The sequence below is a fragment of the Sus scrofa genome, unplaced genomic scaffold (assembly GCF_000003025.6).
Source record: "Sus scrofa isolate TJ Tabasco breed Duroc unplaced genomic scaffold, Sscrofa11.1 Contig42, whole genome shotgun sequence".
Taxonomy (NCBI): domain Eukaryota; kingdom Metazoa; phylum Chordata; class Mammalia; order Artiodactyla; family Suidae; genus Sus; species Sus scrofa.
The window spans coordinates 67626-87234 of NW_018085200.1; the positions used below are offsets into that span (position 1 = coordinate 67626).

Consider the following 19609-nt stretch of genomic DNA (forward strand, 5'->3'; position numbering starts at 1 on the left):
CACTTGGTTTATTCTGGTTAGCTGGACTTCCTACATGATACCTCATGGCTTTCGGATATTGTTTTCTTAAAGGAAAGACTCAGAAGTGACATACAATATTTCTGCCAATTTCTGTTGGTCAGGCAGCTAAAGCAGATTTCAAAGGCAGGATAAATATCCACTGAATCTCTAAGGAAAACGTGCAGAAAGTGTACAGCTATCTTTAATCTTCCCAAACTATCATTAGCCCTTTGGAGAACACTGTAATTTCTAATTCCAGGTGTATTTATTAATAGCTTTAATATTTTAATTAAATCTGTGAGCAGGCATACCATCTCTTTTAAATTTTGTTGGGCATATACTTACAAAGTCACTTTGTAATTGGCAATACTTGAACAGCACACATGTAGAAGGGAGAGTGACAGACATTTTGATCATTCAGATCATTGTGAAAGGAGAATTCGTTCTGGGACTTTGGAAAGTAGCCCAATCACACTAGATACCAAAATGGTAGACCAAAGTTTTAGGAGTACAAAGAATCCCATTGCTATATGTTGGGGAGGATTAGGGGAAGACATGAAAAGGCAGAATTCTGTCATTTCTTAATTCTGGCATTTCTTAATTTTGCATAGAACTGATGTGATAGTAGCAAAAACTTATTTTAAGAAAAAATATGAAACTTCTAATTTCAAAAAATCATCACCCATGAACAGTTTTTTAAGTGTCAACTTTGCACATGTGAGTTGTATCAGTAGAAAAATCCCCAAATAGAATATTTGTCTTTTTTACATCATTCTCCACTTTAATAGACAAAAGTACTTAACAATGTATATTTAGAAAGCACTACCTTTCAAATCTTTTAACATGCTTTTTAGAAAACACAAAACAAACACGGATTCTATTCCTGAGGCTTAAATCTAGCATGAGCTATGGTGAAATGAATAAATACATTTCAGAGAATAGTGTTCTATTGAGAGAATGAGAAGAAGTCACAAAGACCTTTAACTGTCTTCAAATCCATGGTTGGAGGATGGGAGTGAGGCAACGTGTGATGATGAAAGCAACCTTGAAAGGCAGAATTGACGAGAATATTATAGCATCATTATTTATAATAAAGGGTAGAAGCAAAGTTCATCCAATGAAAGAAAAGACCAGTAAAGTGTGTTATGCCCACAAAATGAACTATTATTCTGCCCTGTGATGAAACAAAATTCAAACACATGCTACAACGTGGATGAATTTTGAAAACCTTTTACTGAAGAAGCGTGACAGCAAACGGACATATATTGGATTGGATGATTCTGTTTCTATGAGATGGCTGAAGAGGAAACCACATAGAATCAGAAAGTAGAATAGTGGTTGCCAGGGTTGGGGGTGGGGGAGAAGGAGAGTGACAGCAATAAGTATGGGTTTCTTATCGCAGGGATCAAAATGTTCTCAAAGTAGATATTGGTGATGAAATATATTAAAACCAAGTAACTCTACACATTAGGAGTTTGACTTTTTTGGCAAAAGTATTATATTTCAATAAAAATATGATCCAATGAGTTGTGATTTTCCTAAATGAGGTAGTGAAGGAGAATGTTTCAAAAACAGTGAACAATCCGAAGGAGCTAGAAAAGATTAAGCAGGGAACTGTTTGATGCTCATTATATTTCCTTTGACTAGAGGAGAATATTGATGGAGGGTAACTGTGAAATAAACCATAAAAACAGGTTGCAGTTTTCTTTCTACTATAGATCAATTTGGTTACCATGGTGAAGATTCCATGATCAGCCTTTGCTAATTTGTTTCTAAATTCAGAGGGGATGATAACAAAGCAGAAATATAATTAATGAAGTGTTTGCATAACATCAAAGCCTAAGGGCAGTAGTACCTTTGGATAGTTAAGTCCCAATGTGCCTGGTAAAATAAAAAGCCACCAGCCTATTGTTCAGGTACTCAAGCCCTCCTTATCTCAGGTAGGTTTCAAGGTCCTAATTTAAGGTTCAGAGTAAAATTTTCCTTTCTGGCGGGGGAGAGAGAGAGAGTTTGGTGACTGAATATTCATCAAAATTGGTATTTAATGGCTAGAGATGATATTTTCTTCTCAGAACAGGAAGAATCTGTCAGAACTTATTAACATCCTCAATAATATTTATTTATTTTATTTTGCTCTTGGTTCATGGGATCAGCTTCCCTATTTGTTATTGGAAAATGTATATATTAAGTTAAGGTATATTTTGTTTTGTTTTATCGGAAAACTAGTGTAGGTATCACATTAAAATAAAAACATGTAAAATTCATTTTCAGGTAGACCATTTGCATATATACTTAGGTCGAAGGAAAATGTCCACTACTTACATTCTATTCTCTTATACATTAAATATATGTACACATGCAAATATATGATACAGGTGAAAATTCACACAATCACAATGGAAAGAAGTCTATGCATCTTAGAAGCATTTATTGCTGTTCACTTCATTTTTATTTTATAATATAAAAAACTATTTAAAATTTAAGGTGATGCCAATGTGTATGGTAAATTCTGTTGTTTGAATTTCTTTTTTTTTTTTTCCTTTATTTATTTATTTATTTTTTTGTCTTTTGTCTTTTTTGTTGTTGTTGCTATTTCTTGGGCCGCTCCCACGGCATATGGAGGTTCCCAGGCTAGGGGTTGAATTGGAGCTGTAGCCACCGGCCTACGCCAGAGCCACAGCAACGCGGGATCCGAGCCGCGTCTGTAACCTACACCACAGCTCAGGGCAACGCCGGATCGTTAACCCACTGAGCAAGGGCAGGGACTGAACCCGCAACCTCATGGTTCCTAGCCGGATTCGTTAACCACTGTGCCACGATGGGAACTCCTGTTGTTTGAATTTCTCTTAGCTCTTATCTTCCACTAGTAAAGAGATTCATCTTTTGACAATATCAACTCCACAAAGAGGTAATAAGTATTGCAGAAAACTGAATAATATACTTCTAGAAAACAGGTCAATAGTGCATATTTCATGTCTCAACAAATACTATAATACAACATAAACTAAAACCAGTGAAATATATGATTTTTTTTATTTAGCACTGGTCAGTCACTATTTCTGGAATTACGCAAAGATTCTTACCCCAATCATGTCTTTGAGAAACAAAAATTGTAAACATTTTGTGTATCCATGTGAATGTTTTCATGTAGACAAAATTATTAGTTCTATAACTTAAGAGCCTAGTGTCTCTCTCACTGGTGTCCCTTCCATATTATTTTGAAGGGGAAAATAAAGTTAAATCCATCCACATTTACTCCCTGAGTTAAGGCAAGTAAAGCTAGTGAAGAGTTGTAGAAATTAACATATCTCATGAATGACATCTAGATTTAGATAAAAATTTCTCAACTTTCTTCCTCAGATAATTTATGCTATTGGGGAATAGAGAACAAAACCTCTTTAAATAGTGGATGCATAACAGAATAAATTTATGAGTTTAAAAATACACTTAAAAACAAAATCATGTTCTCCTTTATGATATTTTGTATATGTACAGGAATGTTACACATACATGTGTCATCTTCTCAGAAGTTTGGACCAGAACAGAGGAGAATGGATAGAGGGAATTGCTCCAACTTCACTGAATTCACTTTCTTGGGAATTACTAATAACACGGAGAACAAAGTGACTCTTTTTTTACTACATTTCTACTCATTTACCTCATGAATCTTCTGTCAAACCTTGGAATGATCACTTTAATTTGAATGGATCCCCAGCTGCACATACTCGTACTTTTTCCTCAGCCACCTCTCCTCCTGTGACCTCTGGTATTCTTACAGCAATTGAGCCCAAGATGCCTGTGGACCTATTTGCCAAGAACAAGTCAATCCCCTTCTATGGCTGTGCTCTGCAATTTATGGTCTTCTGTATCTTTGCAGATTCTGAGAGTCTACCACTGGCAGTGATGGTTTATGAACAGTACAAGGCCATCAGCAAACCCCTTGCTATACACAGTCAGCATGTACAGCAGAGTGTGCTCCCTGCTCATGGCTGGGGTTTACATGGTGGGAATGGCAGATGATTTGACACACACAACAGTAGCGTTCCACTTATGCTTCTGTGGGTCTAATGAGATAAACCATTTCTTTTATGATTTACCTCCACTTTTCCTCCTTTCCTGCTCTGATATACAGGTTAATGAGTTGGCATTATTCACTGTTTTTGGCTTCATTGAATTGAGTACTATTTTAGGAGTCCTTGTCTCTTATTGCTATATTATTCAATAGAGAGATTGGCAGTTTTGAGGGTCTGGACAGTGGAGGAAATGGAAGATGTTTCTCAACGTACATACATTTTCTGCTATTTGATGAATAAATTCTGGAGCTCTAATGTATAGGGTGATTCTGGTTAAAAATGCTGCACTGTAAACTTGAAATTTGCTAGAATATTATATCTTAACTGTGCTCGCCACACACACACACCAAATGTAACTATGGGAATCAATGCATTTTTAAAGTGACTTTATTGCAATAAACATTTCACAATGTATACATATATCAAATCTTCAGGTTGTATACCTTATACATGATATTTGTCAATTTTGTCTGAATGAACTTTGGAAATAAAAGGAGAAAAGAAGGTTGTGAGGGCCAATGGAATAAACTTTGGTTAGGTACATCACTGTGCCACTATTATCAGTTATCAATTCTTCTGCCCCTTCCTCCACGATGATTTCCTCCCATAAATAATTCTTCTTCTCAGCTAGGATTGAAAGACTCTTTTTCTTTTTGTGGATCATAATCATCTATGTAAAGCATGATTTTATTTCATCCTGTCTGTGAGCATTCTTTGCTAAAGGACTGAGCATTCTATTCCTATTATCCAAAACACTCCATGTTGTCTGGAGCACAATAGGAAAGTAAACAAATATATAATAAATTAAAATATCAGATAACACTTTTGAGTGTCCCTTATATCAGCAGCAAGGTACATAAAATGGTGTGGATACTAAAATACTGGATCAGTAAAGATATGAATATTAATTACACTAGGAGTAAGGAGCTATAATTCTTGGTGTTTGAGTATTTTATATGCTTTTATTCTTATAAAATATTATATATGACCTTGCATTTATACATCTTCTTGGTGAGAATATCATTTCTTCTGTGATATTCCTCCTCTCCTACTGCTGTCTTTCTCAGACACACAGGTCAATGAGTTAGTGGTATTCACTGGATTTGGCTTAATTGAAGTGAGTACCATTTTAGGTTATATTATTCTGTCCATCTTGACAATCCACTCAGCTGTGGGAAGTTCAAAGCACTCTCCACCTGCACGAACCACCTAACTGCTGCGGCAATTTTCCAGGGAACGATACTCTTCGTGTATTTCAGGCTGAGTTCTTCCTACTCTCTAGATCAAGACGAAATGACCTCATTGCTTTACACCCTTGTGATTCCCATGTTAAACCCTCTGATTTACAGCTTAAGGAACAAGGGTGTGAAAGAGGCCCTGGAAAAACTGAAACCAAAAGGTGGTTTTAAGTGTTTATACTACACACACACATATACACATTGTGTTCATTGCATTTGATAAATTAATTTTCATGATTCAAGAAAAGAAATAATGTCTAAAATGCTTTAATTGATAAAATGCATATTTATTTTAAAGCCCAATCTTAATAAATGTTTCAATACCCCAAATATGTCATACTTCATTAGTTGTCTAGAATTTATATATATTGTTTCCTCTTTGTAGAGGCAACAATTATTATGTTGCCAATTTTTTTGGTTCATTCTTTCATTCAAACCATAATTTGATATATTTAAATTTATTGTGGATTTACTAAGTGAACTTGGAACATTTAAGTGCTTTATATTAAACACTTAATACAAAATACATTAAGTTGTATCCATGCCAATGAATCTCATTATCTATTTGAAGTAACTCACATTAATTAAGTACTAAATAATTCATTGTAATCTCAATGTCATCATGAAGTAAATACAGTGGGTATTAAATCAAAGGAAAGTTTCCAAATCTAGAGTAAAAAGAGTCTTCATTGAATGGAGATTTTCATTCTCAAATGTAAAAAGATGCATGGTAGGATAGGAATATATAACAGGTAGGAGAGTTTGACAAATCAAGGGGTCTGGAGGTGGCCAAGCCTCCACTCTGGAGATAGATTTTTAGAAGTAATGAAGTTTTGAGGAAGGAAAAAAATTAATTCTACCCTCCTATGTTCTCTTGGCTGATCTAAAATTAAATTTATATGAGATAGCTTAACAAAAGAAAAAAAAGTTTTAATTATGTACATAGGAAGAATCCCTTAAACATGAGAGATTCCAAATACAGCAAAAATGAGGTATATATGTTATCTTTCACAAAAAAGAAAGGGGTAGGGGTCTAAAAGTTAAAAGTGCAGGAGGCACTTCAAGGAAGACAATATAAACAAATGTTTCCTTGACTGTACAGAGACAATGAGGCATAGAGAGAAATTTAATTAACTTTGCTAAGTTCCTCCCTGTCTACACACCTAGTTCATATTATTATGTAGATATCTGTGGTAATATTTCCCTTCTTGGAACAGATCCTCTATCTAAATACTTTTAGGCAGTTAAGGGATAAGTAAAAAAAAAAAAATTCCTGAGTTGTCTGCTTCTTAAAAATATACAACTCAAAATAATCTTCATAAAAAGGAGGCATATTTTGGCATGGAAAATTTGATCCCCTACAAAATCATGATTACAAAAACATGGATGGTCCTTTAGGGCATTATGCTAAGTAAAATAAGTAAGACAAAGAAAGAAAAATACCATATGTTTTCCATTGTATAAGGAATCTAAAAGAGTTGATCTCAAAGAAACAGAGTAGAATGGTGGTTACCAGGGGCTGGAGGACTGGGGCAAAGAAGATGGTGATGTTAATCAAATGGTGCATATTTTCTGTTGCAACATGAATAATTTCTGGGGATCTAATCCACAATGTGCTGACTATAGTTGACCATATTGTGTCATACACGTGAACTTTGCTAAGAAAGTATACTTTATTTTATTCTATTCTATTTTTTAGTTATTATTTTTATTGAGAAGGTTTATAGGAAAAAATTAAATATTTAAAACCAAAGGCCAATTCTTAAGTCTCATTAGTTGTTTACTCCATTCATTTGTATTAAGCATACCTTTTATCTAATGTCTTAATAGCTTTATCAAAAAATGAGTCAAACCTGTGAAAACACCTGTGTACAGTCAACATCATTTTTATATATTTCTGTTCTGTGATGAAAAGATATTTTAAACACTCAATAGTTTATCAAAGGGCTAATTCTTGCATAAGCAGCATGTTTTGTTTTCAAATTCAGAGATTTAATATACTGACTAAGACAGTCAAATTTGAAAGACAAAATCAGTCTCATTCAGGAGTGGTCCATCCTTATGTTGATCATTTAGAATCCCGATTGGCCAATATTTAAAGTCTATTACCCCTGATTCCATGAATACATTAAATTTTTTAACATTGAAAATAATCCTTTTATCACTTTTGATAAATACTTTGTCAGATACCCACATCTACACATTATCTACATATTACCATCTTCTGGCATTACAATGGGGACTTTTCCATAATTATAAAGGTGGCCAGATTTCCTCTATCAGGATTTTATATGGGCAAAAGCAGTCAATAAATGTCAATTCATTATTATAAGCCAAACGGGCTTGTACTGAACCCCAATCTTTCCCAAATTTTTGAAGTTTTGACCTGCTGATTTTGTTCTATCCTTAAGATAAAATGTATCTATCTACACACAGTGTCACAGAGTTAACACTAAAACTACAAATAGATGACATTTCCCAAGCAAAGCAGAGAACTATCTGTTCCTTCAGTGATTTCTTCCCTGAATTCTGACTTTCACTGCTCTGTCATACCATCTGGCTGAACACTGACATTTCATAGTTTTTAACTGTAAAGATACCTATTTATATTAATTTAAAAATTGATCTGGACAAAAGCAATAAAAAACTTTATATATAACAAATTTGTTTTTAAAAATACAAAAATAACATCTGTCACTCTTGTCGTGCTGACAATTTGACATATATACACTTGAAGGAGAAAAGTTCTGGTTCAGTCACCTGGACAGCTGAAGCTTGGGTATTTTTAATATGATGAACACACTGCCACCGAGTGTTCACACTGACAGATGTGTACTCAAAATATTTCATGTACTAAATACTGCAATAGTCTCTACATGTATAAATGCCAGTTATAATAGTTTCTGTTCTTCTGGATTAAAAATATGTCTTTTTTTTGTCTTTTTTTTTTTTGCCATTTCTTGGGCCACTCCCATGGCATATGGAGATTCCCAGGCTAGGGGTTGAATCAGAGCTGTAGCCACCAGCCTATGCCAGAGCCACAGCAACGTGGGACCTGAGACATGTCTGCAACCTACACCACTGCTCACAGCAATGCCGGATCCTTAACCCACTGAGGAACCTCATGGTTCCCATTGGGATTCATTAACTACTGAGCCACAACAGGAACTCCTAAAAGAATGTCTTAAGCTAACATTGAGCCCACCCTAAAAACTACAGTTCAAGAATCTGTAACCTTATATAAAGAAATCCAATGTACAAAATACAACTATAAAAGCAAGGGACACTTACTGCCATGCAAAAATTTAAACTAAAAACTGCAGAGAAATGCAATTTAAAATGGCACACTCAAATTATGTAACACTCAAGATTAAAAAGGTCAGCAGGAAGTTCTACCAACACAATGCTTGCAAGCATTTAGAAAAGGAAATACATTCTCTTTGCTGGTATAATGTTTTAAATCAGATCTTTAAATCCATGGGTACAAGTCAACTGTCTTTGTCCTCTTTCTCAAGAAATCAGCTCTTTTTCAGTTGTTTTTATGAACTGCTTTCTTTCAGTTAAGTCATAAGCAGGGTAATTTTCATATACCTCTTGGCAAATCTGCTTTATTGTGACTTCCTCCAAGTTAGCGCTGGCCGATAACTTCTTTACTGTTTCCTTTAACTCTTCATCTGTAGGAGGGTTCTTCAATTTTTTAATTAGAGGTTCATCATCTGAACTATCTTCTGATTCACTTTCTTTTTTGGAACTGATTTGATTCTTCTTGATGGTGCTGCTATCTGCCTTTTTAACATTAGCGCATTTTACGGATTTTTTACTTTTAGAAGTCGCTTTCTGTTTGGGTTTTTCTTTTTTGGGTGTCTTCTTTGGTGGCTCCTCTTCACTTTCTTTATCTTCCTCATCTGAAGACCCTTCCTTATTTTTCTTCTCGTCTTCTTCACTGCTGGATTCATCAGAAAGAATTTCAGGACATTTGGTTTGCTGAGCTTTCTTGGCCATTCCAGAACAATTCCATTCTTTTTTGTTGCCTTTGCTAGAGGTTTTTTTTTTTTTTTTTTTAAGATTTTGGCAATGGTTTGCCAGAAGGCTCTGGATGCATTAAGAAATTCAAGATCTTTTTCACCAGTTCACTATTTACACCTGATCTTTCCAAATCAAGAACTTTTCAGATACTCTTTAACATGGCATTTCTAATTTTTTTTGACATTTCTTCCTTCTTTTTATATTAGATACTTCCTTTTCCAAATGGAAAACCACTGAACTGACCCATATTCTTCTTTAATGAGGACACTGTGCCTGGTCTGTTATAAAGCAGCTTATGTAGATTTCTAAGCTCATCTGTTTTCTTCTTACTCAGAAAAAAATGTATCCTTTCAATTTCACAAAGTTTCTGCCCCTTCCCTTGTGCAATTGTAAATAGCTCTCTTTGTAAGAAAGAGACCTGCATTGTCAACCTCTCTACTTTTTACTTTTCCCTCTTGTTTTCCATGATTAGACTCTTTTCATTCTCTTCCTCCTCCTCATAGTCCTCATCCTCCTCTTCACTTTCCTCTCTTGGCCTGGCATTTTGGGCTCTTTCTCAGACACGGGATGGGTGGGGGTTCCCTCTCCCTCTGCAGCAGGGCCTGAGGAGGACATGTTGTGGACTACGGGTCCCAGGTGCCATGGGCCTGGCACTCGAGGACTCAGAAAGACGCCTGGAGTCGGTGGTGGCAGGTGCCTCTGAGAGGGCTGCTTGCTTGCCTGATGCTCGTGCTCTCTGCTGCCCAGAATCAGCAAGATTTTCAAAAAAAATAAAGTGTATTTTAAATGTTCTCAACACAATGAAAATAAAAAGGAAATTAGGTGAGGTAATCAATCTGTTTTTTAACCTTATATTAGCAACTTTTTCACAGACTATACATATACCAAAAAATATATTGTACAGCTCAAGGAAACTGAATGTTTTCAATTGCATCTCAATAAAACTGGGGAGCAAAAAGAAGGAAAAACAATCCCAATGGTTATGTTATAAACAGCAATGGAAAGTGCCTTGGCAAAATATACCATGGTGTTTTAATTACAACAATCAACTCCTTTATTACCCTTCTAGGAAAATTTACTTCCCTTCTTTCTCCTTCTGTAACTTATTTAAATGCTCCTTTTTTTTTTTTTTTGGTAATTTCTAATAAACCAACTCCTTTACGCATTATTTTAATAACACCTTATATACTAAATTTCTGACTTTGATATGAGATTGTGAGCATTTTTGCACAATGATTGGACATCCCATTTCTGTTATCCAAAGCACTGCATATTGTCTGGAACAAAACATTGGAAAACAAACAATTGAATAATAAATTTAAAACACCAGCTAACATTTTTGAAATGTCTGTCAGAAGTTAGTAACACAATTATGTATGTATAATTTTGACATACTTATACAGCTTGGATATAGAAATATATACATATATACACACACACCTAATATAGATTTTATATAATTTACGTATTTTACAATGTATACACATATTTTATGTCTTTTAAGAAAGTACATAAAATGTTTCTGAATATTAAGGTAATTGATCTTAAAAACTTGCATAATAATTACACTAGAATTAAAGAGCATTCATCTATGTATTTTCTTAATATCTGTATTTCTTCTGCCTCTGCTCTAGTTTCTGATGATTAAAACACTGAATCAACTTGTTAAGATACATAGATATACCCATATATTTGAAGGATCAAATAAGACTCAGGTCATTTTAAATTACACACTACAGTTTTAGACACTAAAATCTACCAAATGTCTTAGATTTTCTAGCTGCCATTTTTAAACACCCTGGTGTGAAAACATTTCAGAAAGGAAATAACTCCCAAGAAGCTCTTCTGTTTTTCAAGGGAGCATTTATATGACACTGTAACCTATCATTAGGTATCATGCTGGAAAGAAACTATGAATAATACATATTTTTATAGCAGGCTTTAAGCGTTTCCACCTATACCATATACAATCAATTAACCAATATGCTTTAAATCATGTACATTTTAGGGGTTTTAGGCTATCAACTCATTGTTGTAAACACCTATGTTTGCCCATGTCTTATCCTAGAACATATATAAATAAGTGGTATTCCCCAATTCCAATAAATCTTTATGTACCAAAGTTTCCTGAGGGCATATATTAAAAACTAGTATGTCCCAATTCCAATAAAACTGTATGCACCATAGTTTCCTGACACCTGCCCTAGATTTGATAAATTCCTTCATGGTAAACCTGTGGTTGGAAAACTACACAGCAATGAAGATGAATAAAATACTTCCACATGCAACAATTTGGAGAAATCTCACAAACATACTACTGAGTACAATGAGCAAGAAAAAAATGGAAAAAAATGCAATTTGATTCCTATACACATCACAAAATTACAAACTAACCTATCATGTTGGACATCAACTTGCGATCAGTCTATGGGAAATTTCTGAGATGTTAGTCATTGTTCATTTTTTGGCCTGGTTCTAGTTGAAGGGACAATTTTCATTTCTGAAATCTTATTTACAGTGTACTTTATCAAATGAATATTTTATATATGTGTATTACACTCTAAATAGATTTTGAAAAGCATAGTTTTTCCCTTATGAGTTAAATATGCATTTCTCTATATAAATTTCCCTCTTTCCACTAAAATAATATAAAAAAGCCAAAGATGTATGAATAATTGTATATAAACCAGAATGTGGATGAAATAAATGTGTATATATTAATATCAAGGAACATAATGCCTCTTCAGAATATTTTATATGTAAATATACTTATTAAGATCTCATTTTGTTTGGAAATAAGGCAAGGAAATATGGTTATCTCTATGCATGGTGACTTGAGTTAAAATTTTCATTTTATTTTTTTTTAAGGGCCACACCCATGGCATATGGAGGTTCCCAGGCTAGGGGTCTAATCAGAGCTACAGCGGCCAGCCTATGCCACAGCCATAGCAATGCAGGATATGAGCCATGTCTGCAATCTACAACACAGCTCCTGGCAACACTGGATCCTCAACCCACTGAGCCAGGCCAGGAATCAAACCCACACCCTCATGGATATTAGTTGGTTTTGTTACCACTGAGCCAATATGGGAAGTCCTTTTTTTCCCCTGAGAACCAAATATTGAAAAACCCAGGGACTAGACACAGACATAGATATAAACTCTACGTTATTCCAGAGACAAACAACACCAAGTGGGCAGATAGAGACACAGCCAAGAAAAACCACAAGTTCAGTCACAAATACTAAAATTTCTGGAATGGATATTCATTTTTTTAAATTTGTATTAGTTACTTTACGATGTTCTGTCAATTTTTGCTATATGGCAAAGTGACCCAGTTACACATATACATACATTCTTTTCTCACATTATCCTCTATCATGTTCCATCGCATGATTTGATTTAGTTCTCTGTGCTACATGGTGGGATCTCATTGCTGATCCATTCTAAATATGATAGTTTGCATCTACAAACTCCCAACTCCCAGTCCATACCACTTCCTCCCTCTCGCACTTGGCAACCACAAGTCTGTTCTCCCTGTCCCTGAGTTAGTTTCTCTTCTGTAGAAAGCTTCATTTGTGCCATATACAAGTGATATCATATGGTATTTGTCTTTCTTTCTCTTTTTGACTTACTTCACCTAGTATGAGAATCTTTAGTTCCATTCATCTTGCTGCAAATGAGATTATTTTGTTCTTTTTGTGGCTGAGTGGTATTCCATTGTGTATAGATACCATATCTTAATCCATTCATATGTTGATGGACAATTAGGTTGTTTCTGGATGGGATTTTCTTATTTGTTTTTTTTTTCCTAGTCATTTTCTTCTTTTCATGAAAATAAATAATGTTACCTCTATTAAATAAACTTGCATCAAATATTATGGAGAACATATTTACTAATTACATATTTTTTACCACATAGTGAATTAGGGAAGACTTTAGACGTATAAGTGCTTAGTGCTATTGAACAAAACTGATATACCCTCTTCTATGGATTCAAAAAAGCAACACAGTATTGGCTATTTTCTATTTGAGAAAACTTTTCTTCAGTTAAAAACAGATACATGTTGTGAATTCCTGCTTTAGTACTGTGGGTTAAGAATCCAACTGCTGCTGATCGGAACTGCAGGTTTGATCCCTGGCATGGTTCAGTATATCGCATGCGCAGCTTGGATTCTATTCTATTCCTGGCCCCAGAACATCCATATGCCAGGGTATAAGTTATTTTTTGTAATATAGGCATGAACTCAAAATAAATGTTTTTTAGTGTTACTATATTTAATACATGTTTACCAATTTTAAAAGTAATCATTATCTGTTAAACTATAGTTGTAAATGATATTTGATATTGATATTTGATATTTATTCAATAGAATGTGTGATATTTATTCAAGAGAATGTATATATATGTATATTTATTCAAGAGAATGTGTGATATTTATTCAAGAGAATGTATATATATTTCCTGAATGGTATATTGTGTGTACCATAAAGGGATGACTATAAACATTATCCCTGCCAATTATTAAGCAGAATCAAAGGAATACAACATTGGAATATAACAGTTACATACATAAACCACATACCAAGAACTACCACCCTGTCTCCTTCACCTCAGTTCAACATTGTATCCATGCACATAAAAAACAAATTCACAAAAATGTATATAGGATACATGCACATATACACACACATTCATATAGTTTCTCAAAAGCGAAGACACAGCTTGCTGACATTATTTTTCTTCCAATGCCAAATGATAAAATTGCAAACTGTGTACAGATCAGTGGTATAGGAGTAATTTTTTCTCCAAACCCTCCTCAAGCTGTTAGTTTACTACTTGAATGTAATGAATCTAAACTGCTCTTACTGAAGTTCTCTTGTAGTACAGTGGGTTAAGGGTCTGGCGTTGTTACTGCTGTGGCACAGTTTCAATTCCTGTCCTGGGAACTTCCACATTCCATGGGTGCTGCCACATAAATAAATAAATAAATAAATAAATAAATAAATAAATAAATAAATAAATAAAATAAAATAAAAGATTGTTAAGGGAAAGTAAATTCATCATGTATTCTTATTTATATAAATATTTTGTTTTTGACTCACTAAACAGAAAGGAAATTATAAGATGAGTCATACTAAGCATTTAATACTCATGAGTAAACCAATACTCTAAAAGTGAAGAGATAGCACAGGCATAAAGTAAGAACATGTCCCATTTTCCATCTCTAAAGCTTGTTTGTTAGTGGAATACAGGTATTTTCTCAAACCACACCTGTATTAACTATGAACGTAATTTAAGAGTTGAGAATAGTCACTGATTTTTTAAACTATTGGCCTTTCATGCATTGCTTTTGACATTGTTCACAGACTCTTAGGACAGGGAACATTCCTAAATGATGTGGGGAAGGGGAACATTTCATAAAGGAAGAAATAAAATAAATACAATGAAATAAAGGGAAGAAAATATAAATTACTATGTGGGGAGATTTTTCATGTTTCATTGGATTTCTGCTTTGACTAGATGTAGATATAATAAACTGTGCAGCTTAAAATAAAAAATAATTTGTGGTTTTCTTCCTGTCAGATCAAAGTCTTGACAATAGTGAAGAAATAAAGCTCAATTTTGCTAAAGCCATTGCTATATTTTCCAAGGGGAAATAGAGCACAGAAAATATAATTAATCACATATTAGCATACATTGAACCAGAGGGTGGAAGCTTCAGTTGTTTAGGTACCAAATGCTACCTAGTAAGATAAAATGCCACTTGTTTACTTTTTTGCCCTCAGTACCAAGTAGAGAATGACCTGCTCAGGTAAGTTCCTGATTTTCCAAATATAAGAATATAGGAGAAAATAGTTACATTAAAAATGAGACTTGTAAATTACTCATTTTGTGTCTACCTTTTCAATTTAATAAACTCATCAATTTAATGGTCAAAAAATATTTTCTTACTGGAACTGGAAAAATATGTCTCAATTTATTAGTATGTATAAAATGATTGATTTAATTATATTTTAAATCTAGATTCAAAGGAAAGCCTTTACTCTTTTACACCAGATTGGTATATATTTGAGTTTAAGTGTTTTTTTTTAATATTTGATTTTAGAAACAATTAAGGTACCACATTATAAATAGCCATATTTGCAAATTCAACTCCATGAAAACTACATGCCACATACATTCAAGTTTAAAAAAAAAAATCAGACATTTTTTTCTATTTTTCTTTTTTTATTTGTTTGTCTTTTTAGGGCCCCACCCATGGTGTATGGAGTCCAATCGGAGCTGTAGACACTGGCCTACACCACAGCCACAGCAATGCCAGATCCAAATCTTGTCTGAGACCTACACCACAGCTCACAACAATGCTGGATCCTTAACCCACTGAGCAGGGCAAGGGATTGAATCTGAGTCCATATGGATCCTAGCTAGATTTGTCTTCCACTGAGCAAGTATGAGAACTCTTTTTTTTTATTAAAGTATAATTGATTTACATTATGCTAAAATGTGCTATACAGCAAAGTGACCCAGTCATACATACATATACATTCTTTTTCTTGTATTAGCTTTCTTGTCTATCCCAAGAGGCTGAATATAGTTTCCTGTGCTATACAGTAGGACCTCATTGCTTATCCATTCTAAATGTTACAGTTTGCATCTACTAACCCCAAACTCCCAGTCTATCACACTGCCTCCACCAGCTTGGCAACTGCAAGTCTGTTCCCTATGTCTGTGAGTCTGTTTCTGTTTTGTATACAGGTTCATTTGTGCCATATTTTAGATTCCCCATATAAGTGATATATCCATCACTGACATTCTTATTCTTCTATCAACAGAGACATGCGTACATGCAAACACAACAGATACAAGTACACACACACATATGTATATCAGAAACACTTATTTTCCCTCATACTATTTTCACTTTTTTAAAATATAAAGTCTTTGAAATTAAAGATATGTAAATGTGTGTGTTAAATTCTGTTGTTTGCATTTTTTTTAAAAAAAATTACTTTTCTTTGCCAGATGAAGAAATGCATCCTTTGGCACAGGACCACTCCACAGAGACTTAATGAGTACATTGGCAAAGCAATAATATATATTTCTAGAGTAAAGTTCAATAATGCTTACTTCATGTCTCACCAAATTCTAAGGATAACTTAGAGCAAGACCAGTAACATAATCATCTTCATTATCAGTCACTTGTAGGTTCCTGGTTTCTAGAACTAAGAGAAAAGCATTTTTTTTCCAGCTCTTTTATTCCTTTTAACGTCTTAATAAAAGAAGATTCCTCAAACTTTAAAAAAATCCTTTGAAAAATACACAGTTTCAGATTATTTACATAACATATGAGTACAAGTTCCAATATCGTACATTGTCATGTTAACAGATACAGTGGGAAGGAATGATGTAAATTACTGCCTTTTGGATGGGTAACAGATACATTTTCATTTTCCAACTACTTTGTGCTTATTTTACTGATACATAAACTGTTAGGCACCTGAGAGGTTGGAAGTCTTCTGAACACCTTCTATTGAATTATTTTCAGAACTTACTACATTTTAAATCTCTTTATGTTTACTTCATCCATTACTAAAGATACGTTTATTGTCATTACCTTAAACATTCAAATATTGATCACATGTATTGTTATTGGGTACACAGATCCAAAAATCAAACCTAAAACTATGTAGCCAAGTGTATAGGATGTATACTCAAATCCAGGTAATTCCTTAGTGCTTTGTGAACAACCTAAATTCTATTAAAGAGAAGTGGCAATTCTTCAGTTTCCATGTTCTCAAATATTTTTGTATGTATTTTAAAAATGACAATAATTGGAATAATTTCTGCCATAGATTAATCAAGAAACCTAAGTTAAAAAATTCTAAATTATAGTTTTATTTGTATTTAAAAATACACTGGAAATTTTGCTTATGCTCATGATGAAGCTTATTTGCAATGCACATTACTTAAATTTTAATGACACAATTTGTTCTGACAATACCTTTTTCAAGCTGAACACCAAAATAAGGGAATGCCCATAGATTTCCACTTGCTCTACCTTGCTGATGATCTATGTTGCTTCCTTGCTAATGATGATGGATGAGTTTCATCTGCCTTTTAGCACCTGAACAGTTTGCCAACCATAATGATAGTATCTGTAAGCTGATGCAGCTGTGGTTAAAGAGGTAAAACACCACAGGATCTGAAGATAAATGCTGTCAGCATAGCTGAAAACTGGAGCTGCCAAAAAAGCTGCCATCAATATTAACTGGACCTCTGTGCTTACCTTGGTGATGAAGGTTGGTTTTAACCTGGCAGTGGTGTAACAAGGATTGAAATACTTAGAAAACGTTTGCATTGTTGGAAGTGTTCAATATCTGACATAAAAAAGCAGCAGCATTCACAACCCTATATCTCTCAAAATTACCATATAAGTGTAACCAGAATATGATCTTCATAGGTCAAGCTAATATGTAAGACACTGGTAAATATTTGAACAGCAAGTGGAAGAAGCGCATGTCCCAAAGCTGATTTTTGATTGGCCCAGTCTCAAGCAATAAATCCATCCAACAAATGAGTTAAAGCAAAAATTCCTGGTGCAATATTAAAATTTTCTTAGATAGTCAAATAGCCCAAAGCTGGAGGCAAGCCAATTCTCATCATTGTCAACATATTTAGGATTGTCCATGGGTTTTCATACAGGCTGTGATGAGGGCACTGGCAGGATCGTACCTACAGCTACGGACCTTGGCCACTATATCCTCTCAGGCATGGATGGGCACAGCCACCAGTGCCCCACCAGGCAGCCCAGGCAGCTGGATGTGGGAGGCAGAAGGGTCCCCTGCCTGTGCCCCTTGCCTGGCCTCGCTCCACTAGGTGCTGGACACTGGTGAGGCTAACTGTCTCTGTGACCAAGCCACAGAGAGTGGCAGGATCTCAGAAGCTTGGGGCACCAGCCAGCTGTTTCCCCATTGACCCCCCACTCCCCACACCTACAATTTCAGAGTATATCACCTCCTCCATGCTCCAGAAAAGCATTTTCAACCAAAGGTTAATTTAACTGTTTTTTGAGAAACATAACAATGGTAATCATTTTTTTTTTTTGGTGTCCATGTGAATATTTTCAAACATAGAAAATGCTCAGTCTTATATCTTATAGCCTGGTATCTAACACTGGTGTCTCTTTCATGGTATTTTGTATGTAGAATGAGACACACATTCATTCAATTATACTTCTAGAGATAAAAAACCTTCCAGAAAAATGAAAAGTTCATAGAAAATTTTATACACCATGATGACATACAGACTTAGATTAAAGGTTTTCAATGCATGTCGCAGTTTCTTACTTGTTCATTTGTTTTTATTAAGTAGATTATATTGCTTCTCTGAAAGAGTGGGTATATGGCTGAATACTTTTCTGCATGTAAAAAGACAGTTACAGAAAGAAATTGTGTTCTGCTTTACAGCTATTTTGTAGAGGTTCGGGCATTTGCCTATCCTTTTCTTGATCATTTTGTCCAAAATTTAGATGAGACAAAAAGGTAAAAATGGAAAAATAAAATTTCTCCTCTGTGACTGAATTCATTTTTATTGGGAATCACCAGTACTCCAGGGATGAAAGTGACCCTGTTTACCCTGTTTCTACTTATTTATCTCGTTAACCTTCAGGCAAATCTTGGAATGATCATTTTAATAAGAATGGATTCCCAGCTGTGTGTACCAATGTCTTTTTCCCCAGTCACTTTCCTGTGACCTTAGCTATTCCACAGCTATTGGACCCAAAAGGCTTTTTGACCTTTTGGCCAAGAACAAGTCAATCCCCTTCTTTGGCTGTACTCAGCAATTCCTGATTTCTTGCACCTTTGCAGATTCTGAGTGTCTACTGCTGGCAGTGATGGAGGGCCTATGATCCATACAAGGCCATTAGCAAACTCTTCCTCTATGCAGTCAGCACGTGTCCAGCAGAGTGTGCTCCCTGCTCAAGGCAGGTATTTACATGGAGGCGATGGCAGACTCTTTGATATACACAACATTAACATTCAGCTTGTGCTTCTGTACATCTAATGAGAGTAACCATTTCTTCTGTGAAATCCCATTTGAAATTAATTCTTGGAGTTCCCATCATGGTTCAGTGGTTAACAAATCCAACTAGGAACCATGAGGTTACAGATTAGATCCCTGGTCTTGCTCAGTGGGTTAAGGATCTGGTGTTGCCATGAGCTATGGTGTAGGTCACAGATGTGGCTCAGATCCCACATTGCTGTAGAT

At 34.7% G+C, this 19609-nt stretch overlaps 2 pseudogenes; one reads left to right on the top strand and one right to left on the bottom strand.

The window, feature by feature from the left end:
* The first annotated feature begins 3551 nt into the window (after positions 1–3551).
* LOC110258755 lies at positions 3552–5531 on the top strand (annotated as a pseudogene).
* Positions 5532–8686: 3155 nt separating this feature from the next.
* On the bottom strand, positions 8687–9952 carry LOC100511315 (annotated as a pseudogene).
* Between the last annotated feature and the right edge of the window lie 9657 nt (positions 9953–19609).